This window comes from Oncorhynchus gorbuscha, linkage group LG16, assembly GCF_021184085.1.
Source record: "Oncorhynchus gorbuscha isolate QuinsamMale2020 ecotype Even-year linkage group LG16, OgorEven_v1.0, whole genome shotgun sequence".
Lineage (NCBI taxonomy): Eukaryota > Metazoa > Chordata > Actinopteri > Salmoniformes > Salmonidae > Oncorhynchus > Oncorhynchus gorbuscha.
Window position 1 is genome coordinate 27,485,017 of NC_060188.1, and position 10,562 is coordinate 27,495,578.

At 44.5% G+C, this 10,562-nt stretch overlaps 1 long non-coding RNA gene across 1 annotated transcript; it reads left to right on the forward strand.

Moving 5' to 3' along the window:
• The first annotated feature begins 673 nt into the window (after positions 1–673).
• On the forward strand, positions 674–5,457 carry LOC124000452. The gene is made up of 2 exons (XR_006832621.1): positions 674–1,564; positions 5,087–5,457. It is a non-coding gene; the product is annotated as an uncharacterized LOC124000452 (long non-coding RNA).
• The last annotated feature ends 5,105 nt before the right edge of the window (positions 5,458–10,562 follow it).

A 10,562-nucleotide genomic window follows, 5' to 3' on the forward strand; every position in this document is an offset into this window, starting at 1 on the left:
TCATTAAAAAGTAGTTGCCGCAATTCAGTGCAGAATCAGACCCCAATTTAATTGTCCTCTTTTATCAGGCCACATAAAGTGCTAACAGATCAACGACAAACAAAATCTCCGAAAACCAGAAATGCTGTAGGGCTTGCAAACCCCACTCCATTAAAAACTTTTCCCACAGAAACATTGACGACAGAAAACCCCAAAGCAACCAGTTCTGACAGAAGAAGACCTGTTACGCAGAGTTTCTCGGGGAAACTAACAGACTCAGACAAGGAGACTGGGATTAGGTAACCATGGTATTTAGTGAAACACAGGGGGAAGATGGAGTGCAGGCCAGGGGAAGCTTAGGTGGGTTGCAGGAAAACAGGTGCGGAGGCTGAGGCTGGAGCAAGAGGCGCACCTGTCTCCACCCACACACACACACACACACACACACACACACACACACACACACACACACACACACACACACACACACACACACACACACACACACACACACACACACACACACACACACACACACACACACACACACACACACACACACACACACAGAGAGAGAGAGAGAGAGAGAGAGAGAGAGAGAGAGAGAGAGAGAGAGAGAGAGAGAGAGAGAGAGAGAGAGAGAGAGAGAGAGAGAGAGAGAGAGAGAGAGAGAGAGAGAGAGAGAGAGAGAGACAGAGACAGAGACAGAGACAGAGACAGAGACAGAGACAGGGACAAAGACAGAGACTCAGACAGAGAGACAGACAGAGAGAGAGACAGAGAGATAAGCCTGGCACCCGACCATGTGTATCTAGGTGTGAGGTGCAGAATGCACGTAGATGGGAGGGGTTCAGAATGTGACGGCGGGGCACCCAGCAGTGCTCCTCAGACTCATATCCTTCCCAGTCCACCAGGTACTGCCAGCTACGACCCCGACGGCGCACGTTCAGAAGCCACCGGACGGTATAGGCAGGATGGTCATCGATGAGCTGAGGGGGTGGAGGAGCTGCTGCAGGAGGAGACAGGTTTCATCAGGGATACATGGAAGGCAGGGTGGATCTTGAGAGAGGCTTGGAGTTTCAGGTGCACAGCAGAGGGGTTAACGTCACGATCAATCTAAAAGGGACCAATGAATCGAGGAGAAGGATTCTTGGAAGCCTCCTTCAAGGGCAAGTCCCTTGACGAGAGCCATACCTTTTGGCCTGGAGTGTAGACTGGAGCTGAGGCACGGCAACAGTTGGCTTGGGACTGGGTCCTGGCAGAGGCACGGAGAAGGGCCCTCCTCAAGGTGCGATGACAACGGCGCATGTGGTCATGGACTGAGGGAACCGCCACCTCGACCTCTTGGGCGGGGGCCTGGTGCTTTGATTGACAGACAGCTGAAATGGGTGCTCTCCTGTGACATTTCCTACATTCCACATACTATTCTGGGCAATCTTTCCAGCTGTGGAAAGGGGATTACCTACGTTTGCGACTAACACTTGAACTGGCTGCTGGTCCTATCTGCTTTCTCCATGTCTGTCTCTGTTCTGCGTTCTCCTCCTTTTCTTCAGTGTAACAGTTGTTACTGTGTGAATTGCACCAGGTTCGTGTATTACTATGTCATGTTGATTTGTTATTATGCGTGCCTGCCTCCGGGGAGTAGGGGAGTGTGTACTTACGTTTTGCTCTGCGTGCTCCTGCTCAAATCATTTTGATGCACTATGAGAGGGAGACACGCTTTTTCTGTCGTCTTCAGAAAAGTTTGATTCTTTTAAGCCATACACTCAGTGTTTTTTGTTCATGAATAATGTTGTATATTTAGAGGTTACTCATAAGTGGATGGTATTTTTAAGATGTAATTGTACTTTTTTAGGGTGATGTCAACATTCTGAATTCAACATGTGGTTAATAGCTAGCTAAGGTATTTGTGAACGATGGCGAGCTCCTCGAATGATCCCAGTCCCCCTGTGTTGTGCATCTGTTGTAGAAAGAGGCGACGATTCGCTGAACAAATGTGCTCTACAAATGTTTACTTTTCTTTTGGACTCAGATGCAGGATGCAGAGAGTGAATTCTGCTTCATTAAAACTCCACGTCTATAGTCCCAATCAACCGCACACAACGCAAACGGTTACATTAGCACACGGTGTGAAAACACATGTATTTCCTCACACTCTTCACACTGCATAGACCTGCAGCTGCGCAGTATCACCCACGGTTTGTTTTTTTACCGTCTCACTCTGGCCTAACCTGGTTTACAGCTTTGGACAAGGTAAGCCGGGAATCCAACTGTTGCTTTTCGGAAAGTGATACATTTCTTATTCCCATTAGAATCCGATCTTGGAACAGTTCTTCCCTGAGTGTGCCAAACTGACAGTGATCCGCTAGCTTGTGAACAGCTGTGATAAAGCTCCTGTTTGCGCACATTAAACCTAGTACTCTCAAATATAATGTTTTGTCTCCCTACGAAATGAGTGTCAAAACTGTAGTAACGGCACTGTAGTTAAGTTTCTCTTCCTCAGTTAACGGTGAAGCATTTAATATATCCTCGGGTTCATCGCCCATAGAGTAAATCAGTGTATTAATCTGAAATGCTTCATTTTTCACATTTAAGCCTGAAGCTTCTCTGTACCTTTCAAAGCGCCTGATCCATTTTGGCCAGTTTTGAATGTCCATACAATCAAAATTCTCAGTGGGGCTAATGTGAAATCTGTCAGCACTAGCCACTGGCCTGTCCATGTTTGTGTGAGAGCCCGTTGAACTTGAAGTTGCAAACCCTGAAATCCTGCCAGTTTCTTCCTCTTCCAACATGTTGCTAGTAGTAACTTAGTCCTTGCTCATTAGCTAGCCCAAAGATGATCTTCACTGTTTATCTCAACACTGTGCCCTCCTTGCTTTGATACTGTCTGTCAGCCTGAATATATGATTTACTTGGTAAGTCCTTCACGTTTATGTGATTATTAAAACCACTTCTGACACCATGTAGTATTATCTAAAATAAGGAGACACGACAACGAGGTTCTAACTTCAGCCTGTTTTACTAGCCTAATATGCGCATGTAATACATATGTACAGATACCCACAAGGGCCATCCTACTACAAAAGGAAAGGGTTAACACCGAAGAGAAAAACATATCAAATCAGTATTTTTCTTTGGCGGTCTCTCAGGAGATACATCTAGCTAGCTAAGTTAGCCGTTGGCTAGGCCACGAGAAGCTTCATAGAAGGCATCTGACATTCAACTTTATTAGGGCAACATTTTGGAGTGACACTGGAATCAACCAATCACATTGTAAATTGTAATGGGTGGGAAAGTTTTTACAAAAACCTATGGAAACTAGCTTTTACTAGCTTTTGTTGTAGGCTATTAGCCATTTCTTTGAAAGTAACTTATGTTTGTGAAACATTGTTATATTTAAACTTTAGATCACCGGTAACTTTTTGTGCTAAACGTGAATATAGTTTTTCAATGGGAAGTAATAGTTAAATGTTTTGATCAGGAAATGCATAGCCTAATGATTGTGTCTTTGTATTCTTATGATTGGAATCTACTGGCTTTTGTCCGAGTGAATGGACTGTTGTCTTTCCATCGGCTCTATGCAGTGGTGTAGTGGTGCCTGGAGAAGTGGGTCCTGTGTGAAGGAAAGCGCCCTGTATGACATATCCTATGTTTTCCTATTTTTCCTATTTTTCCTATTTTCACTCTCAAAATCCCACTCTTTAAAATAAAATAAAAACAACTCAAATGTATATTTCTAGGTCCACAACAATGCTTAAACCACATCAAGAGACCATTTTTGAGGTCTGGGAAAAATCTAAAAATTATATTTTGGGAGTGTGTAGTCGCCCTTTAATTCAAATGAGCAAAACAAATGATAGGAGTCAGCATTATATCATTCTGTCAGGTAAGCCTACATTGATATGCAACAGAAGGCATTAAGAAGTGAGTATAGGCAATGCCCACTGAAAAAGTGGCTTTAGGGCCTATACCTGCTTATGGCCTCCATTACACAACTGGTTGCTGTCCTTTCAGCATCACCAGCCTGTCACACACTGAAGGCCCAGGTCCAATAGGTTCACCACTGTGCAAACATGTCTATAATAGATATAAAGACTGCTATAATTTCCCCCTGTCTCCCCTTACTAATCGTGAGTGCCAACTTTCCAACAATTTCCCCCACTCTTCCCTACCAGCAAGTCAAGGAAATTCTGACAAGGTTTGAAGATATTTTTCAATGAAAGTGAAGGACATTAATGTTACGAGTGAAGTAGGAATCCCAGATTTCAATAGGTGATAAGATATTCATGTTTTAAGAATGGAGTGTAATATATTTGACCTGACAAAGCCTTTTATGCACTGACTAAATAGAAGCTGATAATTATGAGGTTTTTTTTTGCTCTGCAAGTGTCCGCTGGTCTCCGGATGAAATTAGGAGTCCTCACTGTCGGAGACCTAGTCAAGACTGAGTAAAAATGTATCTGACGCCAAGACATTCAATATGGGGTCTCGAGACCGGACTCGAGTCTGAGAACTGTCTTGAGTACTACAACACTGCAATTGAGATCAACTGTGCAGACGATTTTAGAGCATTTTGATGGTTTAATGAGAGATCAACTGGCAACAATCTGGTGGCCATCGATGGTTGCAATTGATTTTCCTGCCTTTACTGCGGTTATACCACACTTTGCAGGGCCTGATAGAACACCATATTATAAACACATAATGCACAAATATTTTGGAAATGATTTGCAGTCAATTGCTCTACCACTGTGTTATAACCCCTATTAAACTCATAGCAGACAGAGGTGTTATCGTTGTTTGTTGGTTTTAGGCCAAGCCTAGGAGATCACCACTACTTGGCCAGGGCACCGACCTCCTTTCCATTGAGTGTCAGTTCCCTTCAGTGGCCCTTCAGTGGCTGTCAGGGTTTATGATTAATGATGTGATCAGGTTGTTAAGGTGATTAATTAAACAGGGCAATGGACTAGAAGACCTTTGTAGCTCAGTGGTTAGAGCATGGTGCTTGTTGTCATGCCCTGATCTGTTTCACCTGTCTGTGCTTGTCCCCACCCCCCTATTATCCCCTGGGTACTTATACCTGTGTTTTCTGTTTGTCTGTTGCCAGTTCATTTTCTTCGTCAAGCTTACCAGTGTTTGTTCCTGGTCAGCGCCTGTCTTCTCCTCGCCCTCCTGGTTCGTGACCCTTGCCTGTCCTGTACCTGCCCGCTTGAACTCTTTCTGAGCCTGCCTGCCGTCCTATACCTTTGCCCCAACTCCGGATTATCGACCCCTGCTCGCCTTGACCTGTCGTTGCCTGTCCTGGTGGTTACAGTAAACATTGTTACTTCACAGAGTCTGCATTTGGGTCTTACCTTGATTCTTGATAGCTTGTAATGTCAGGGTCGTGGGTTCGATTCCCGGAACCACCCATAAGTATGCTTGTATGACTGTAAATTGCTTTTGCTGAAAATGTCTAATAAATGGAATATAAATCCATTGGGGTCTTCCCGCTCAAGTTTGAATCCTGCCGACAACAAAAGCATTAGCATACCCGTGTTGAATTAACATAGCAAACACACAGTGCATTCGGAAAGTATTCAGACCCCTAGATTTTTTCCAGATTTTGTTACAATACAGCCTTATTCTCAAATTTTATTCAATAGATTTTTCTTCTCATCAATCTACACACAATACCCTATAATGACTAAGCAAAAATATATGTTTTTTTGTTTGCAAATGTATTTAAAAAAAGTAAATATCACATTTACATAAGTATTCAGACCTTTTACTCAGTACTCTGTTGAAGCACCTTTGGCAGCGATTACAACCTCGGGTATGATGCTACAAGCTTGGTACACCTGTATTTGGGGAGTTTCTCCCAATCAAATGTATTTACATCAGCCGATGTCACAGAGTGCTATACAGAAACCCAACCTAAAACCCCAAACAGCAAGCAATGTTGAAGAACAGTGGCTAGGAAAAATTCCCTAGAAGGCAGGAACCTGAGAGGAACCATGCTCTGAGGGGTGGCCAGTCCTCTTCTGGCTGTGCCAGGTGGAGATTATAACATAACTTGGCCAAGATGTTCAAATGTTCATAGATGACCAGCAGGGTCAAATAATCACAGTGGGTGCAATCACAATCACAGAGGGTGCAACAGGTCAACACGAGCAAATGCCAGTTGGTTTATCATAGCCAATCATTCAGAGTTAGAGACAGCAGGTGCGGTAGAGAGAGATATTCGAAAACAGCATATCCGGGACAAGGTAGCACGTCTGCTGAACAGGTCAGGGTTACATAGCTGCAGGCAGAATAGTTGAAACTGGAGCAGCAGAATGACCAGGTGGACTGGGGACAGCAAGGAGTCATCAGGCCAGGTCGTCTTCCGGGAGGGGAGGGAAAGGGAGAGAAAGAGAATTAGAGGGAGCATACTTAAATTCACACAGGACACTGGATAAGACAGGATAAATACTCCAGATATAACAGACTGACCCTAGCCCCACGACACATAAACTATTGCAGCATAAATACTGGAGGCTGAGACAGAAGGGGTCGAGAGACACTGTGGCCCTTTCCAAGATACCGCCGGACAGGCCCAACCAGGCAGGATATAACCCCATCTACTTTGCCAAAGCGCTAGAGGGATATCTTCAAACCAACTTACTACCATGAGAGAAGGCGGAGTATAGCCCACGAAGATCTCCCCCACAACAAGAACCAGAGGGGCGCCAACCCAGACAGGAAGATCACGTCAGTGACTCAACCCACTCAAGTGACACATCCCTCCTAGGGACGGCATGGAAGAGCACCAGTAAGCCAGTGACTCAGCCCATGTAATAGGGTTAGAGACAGAGAATCCCAGTGGAGAGAGGGGAACCGGTCAGTCAGAGACTGTTGCATCTCATTCCAGTCGCTAGCTGCAGCGTAAAGATGAAACGATGACCGACCCAGGGATGTGTGTGCTTTGGGGACCTTTAACAGAATGTGGCTGGCAGAATAGGTGTTTTATGTGGAGGATGGGGGCTGCAGTAGATATCTCAGATAGGGGTGAGTGAGGCCTAAGAGGGTTTTATAAATAAGTACCAAACAGTGGGTCTTGCAGGCGGGTATATAGAGGTGACCAGTTTACAGAGGAGTATAGAGTAGAGTGCAGTGATGTGTCCTACAAGGAGCATTGGTGGCAAATCTGATGGCCGAATGGTAAAGAACATCTAGCCGCTCGAGAGCACCCTTACCTGCCGATCTATAAATGATATATCCTTAATCTAGCATGGGTAGAATGGTCATCTGAATCAGGTTTAGTTTGGCAGCTGGGGTGAAAGAGAAGTGATTACAATAGAGGAAACCAAGTCTAGATTTAACTTTAGCCTGCAAGTACTTGTATGAAGGGACTACTTCAGAGGTAGTAATCACACCTGTGGGGAGAGGGGCATTCTTCTTACCAAACCACATTACCTTTGTTTTGGAGGTGCTCAGAACAAGGTTAAGGGTAGAAAAAGCTTGTTGAAGACTAAGAAAGCTTTGTTGTAGAGCATTTAACACAAAATCGGAGGAGGGGCCAGCAGACTATAAGACTGATTCATCTGCATATAAATGGATGTGAGAGCTTCCTACTGCCTGAGCTATGTTGTTGATGTAAATTGAGAAGTGGAGCCATCTTTCCCTCGATCCTGACTAGTCTCCCTGCCTCTGAAAACATCCCCACTGCATGATGCTGCCACCACCATGTTTCACCGTAGGGATGGTGCCAGGTTTTCTCCAGATGTGACTCTTGGCATTCAGGCCAAAGAGTTCAATCTTGGTTTCATCAAACCAGAGAATCTTGTTTCTCATGGTCTGAGAGTCCTTTAGGTGCCTTTTGGCAATGTCATGTGCCTTTTTACTGAGGATTGGCTTCTGTCTGGCCACTCTACCATAAAGGCCTCTGGAGCTATGTCAGTGTGACCATCGGGTGACCAAGGCCCTTCCCTCCCGATTGCTCAGTTTAGCCTGGCAGCCAGCTCTAGGAAGAGTCTTGGTGGTTCCAAAATTCTTCCATTTAAGAATGATGGACACCAACCACTGTGTTCTTGGAGACCTTCAATGTTTTGGTACCCTTCCCCAGATCTGTGCCTCGACACAATCATGTCTTGGAGCTAAGCTACAATTCCTTCAACCTCATGACTTGGTTTTTGCTCTGACATGCACTGCTAACTGTGGGACCTTATTTAGACAGGTGTGTGCCTTTCCAAATAATGTCCAATCAATTGATTTTACCACAGGTGGACTCCATTCAAGTTGTAGAAACATCTCAAGAATAACCAGTGGAAACAGGATGCACCTGAGCCTCAATTTCGAGCCTGATAGCATAGGATCTAAATAATTATATAAATATATTTTCATGTTTTTTCTAAAGACCTGTTTTCGCTTTGTCATTATGGGGTATTGTGTGTGGATTGATGATTTATTTAATTTATTTAATCCATTTGAGAATAAGGCTGCAAAATAATACAATTTGGAACAATTCAAGGGATCTGAATACTTTCAGACTGCACCGTACTGTAGCTGTTATCATTATTGTGTTAGCTTTACTCTGTTAGGTAAGCTATAAAAATATCTCCCAACGTTTCGGCCCTCACTGGGCCTTCTTCAGGGTGTTTACTCTGTTAGGTAAGCTATCAAAATAACTCCCAACGTTTCGGCCCTCACTGGGCCTTCTTCAGGGTGTTTACTCTGTTAGGTAAGCTATCAAAATAACTCCCAACGTTTCGGCCCTCACTGGGCCTTCTTCAGGGTGTTTACTCTGTTAGGTAAGCTATCAAAATAACTCCCAACGTTTCGGCCCTCACTGGGCCTTCTTCAGGGTGTTTACTCTGTTAGGTAAGCTATAAAAATAACTCCCAACGTTTCGGCCCTCACTGGGCCTTCTTCAGGGTGTTTACTCTGTTAGGTAAGCTATAAAAATAACTCCCAACGTTTCGGCCCTCACTGGGCCTTCTTCAGGGTGTTTACTCTGTTCGGTGACACAACGTTGAGATCACAAAACTCTATTTTATGATAGAGGGTGCTGCACTGGTTCTTACAAAGCTCCTTGTTTACCAAATCATCTGAAACAATAGCTCTAGTTTATTCCTAAACCAATCCGGGAAAAGAGAGATAGACGATTGTGGCTACATCACAGACTACAGTTTGTAGTGAGGCTTCCGATCACTTTTGCTCTATCCACAGCACACATTTAATGATGCTAGCCTTCGGTTGTACAGAGCAGAGCTTTGTTGTGTTCTCCGCTGAGCAGTCCTGACCCTGGGCCTGTGTGTGTGTGTGTGTGTGTGTGTGTGTGTGTGTGTGTGTGTGTGTGTGTGTGTGTGTGTGTGTGTGTGTGTGTGTGTGTGTGTGTGTGTGTGTGTGTGTGTGTGTGTGTGTGTGTGTGTGTGTGTGTGTGTGTGTGGTGTGGGGGGGGTTCTGGAGGTGACTTTAGGTGGTGAAGCCATAGTCACAAAAAATACCAGCTTAATTACCACACTGAAAGCCAGGGATCCCTGGGCCAGAACAGATACATTAGCAGAATTACTCTCCTGCAGTGTCACACTAATTATGGAGCAAAGACTCCTCGCCAAAAAAGATCATTAACAAATTATATTCTAGAAAGATAGTTAGGGGGAGGAAATGGAGTGACGGAGAGAGTGAGGGAGAGAGAATGAGAGAGAGAGAACAAGCAAGTGAACTTTTCAGAGTTAAATCTGCTGGAGCGATGAAATGTAACTAGCTTGAGTGAGATTTCTAATCAGTTTGCGACCGAGCAGGCCAGGTTTGCATATGTTGGCATATATCTGTTTATGCTTATGTGTGTATCTGTGCACAAACGGCAGAGGCTACACTTGTGGTTTGAGGCACAATAACAAAGGTATAAACATGGGAGGTGTGTGTGTGTGTGTGTAGTGCAGCTCTGAGATGGAGTGTATATCCATCCGGCTGTTTGTTGCCTCTGCTGCCTACTGTGTGTGTGCTGCCTGCTCAACCATGCTAATTAAACGCCTCTCTCGGCGCACCACATCTCCTCTGCAGTGGCAGCACTACAGACAGACAGACAAACACAGAGCAGACATAGGGGTGCTACAGCACTCTGTTTAAAACACAGATTGGGGGGGGGGGCTCTGTGTTCTAGAATGTATAGATGTATGGGTTGCACATGCATTGCTGTCTCACGTTATAGACTTACAGTTCTGTGTTGCACAACATTGTTCATCCATAGACTATGCACCCTGCAATTTTATCCAAGAACGTTGATCTTTGTACTACCTTCTGTGCTCTGCCACGGACCGACATCCTGTATATATTACCCCCATTGAACATCATTCTGTAAAAGAGTTTTATTTTCGTATATCTTTACATGCATACGTTATAATGTAGCGTTTCGTGTTTATAGTGTAGCCTGTCATTTTTAGCCTCAGTGTTCATAGTCCGGTGGATTGTGTAAATTCGGTCCATATATCCTTTTTATTGTCTCTCTGTATATTCTGTTTCGTGTCGCAGCACCATTTCACAGAGTCAAATTCCTGTACATGCAAATGTACATGGCGAAAAAGGTGATTCTGAGTCTAACACGTGCCAGTGTTTTTGTT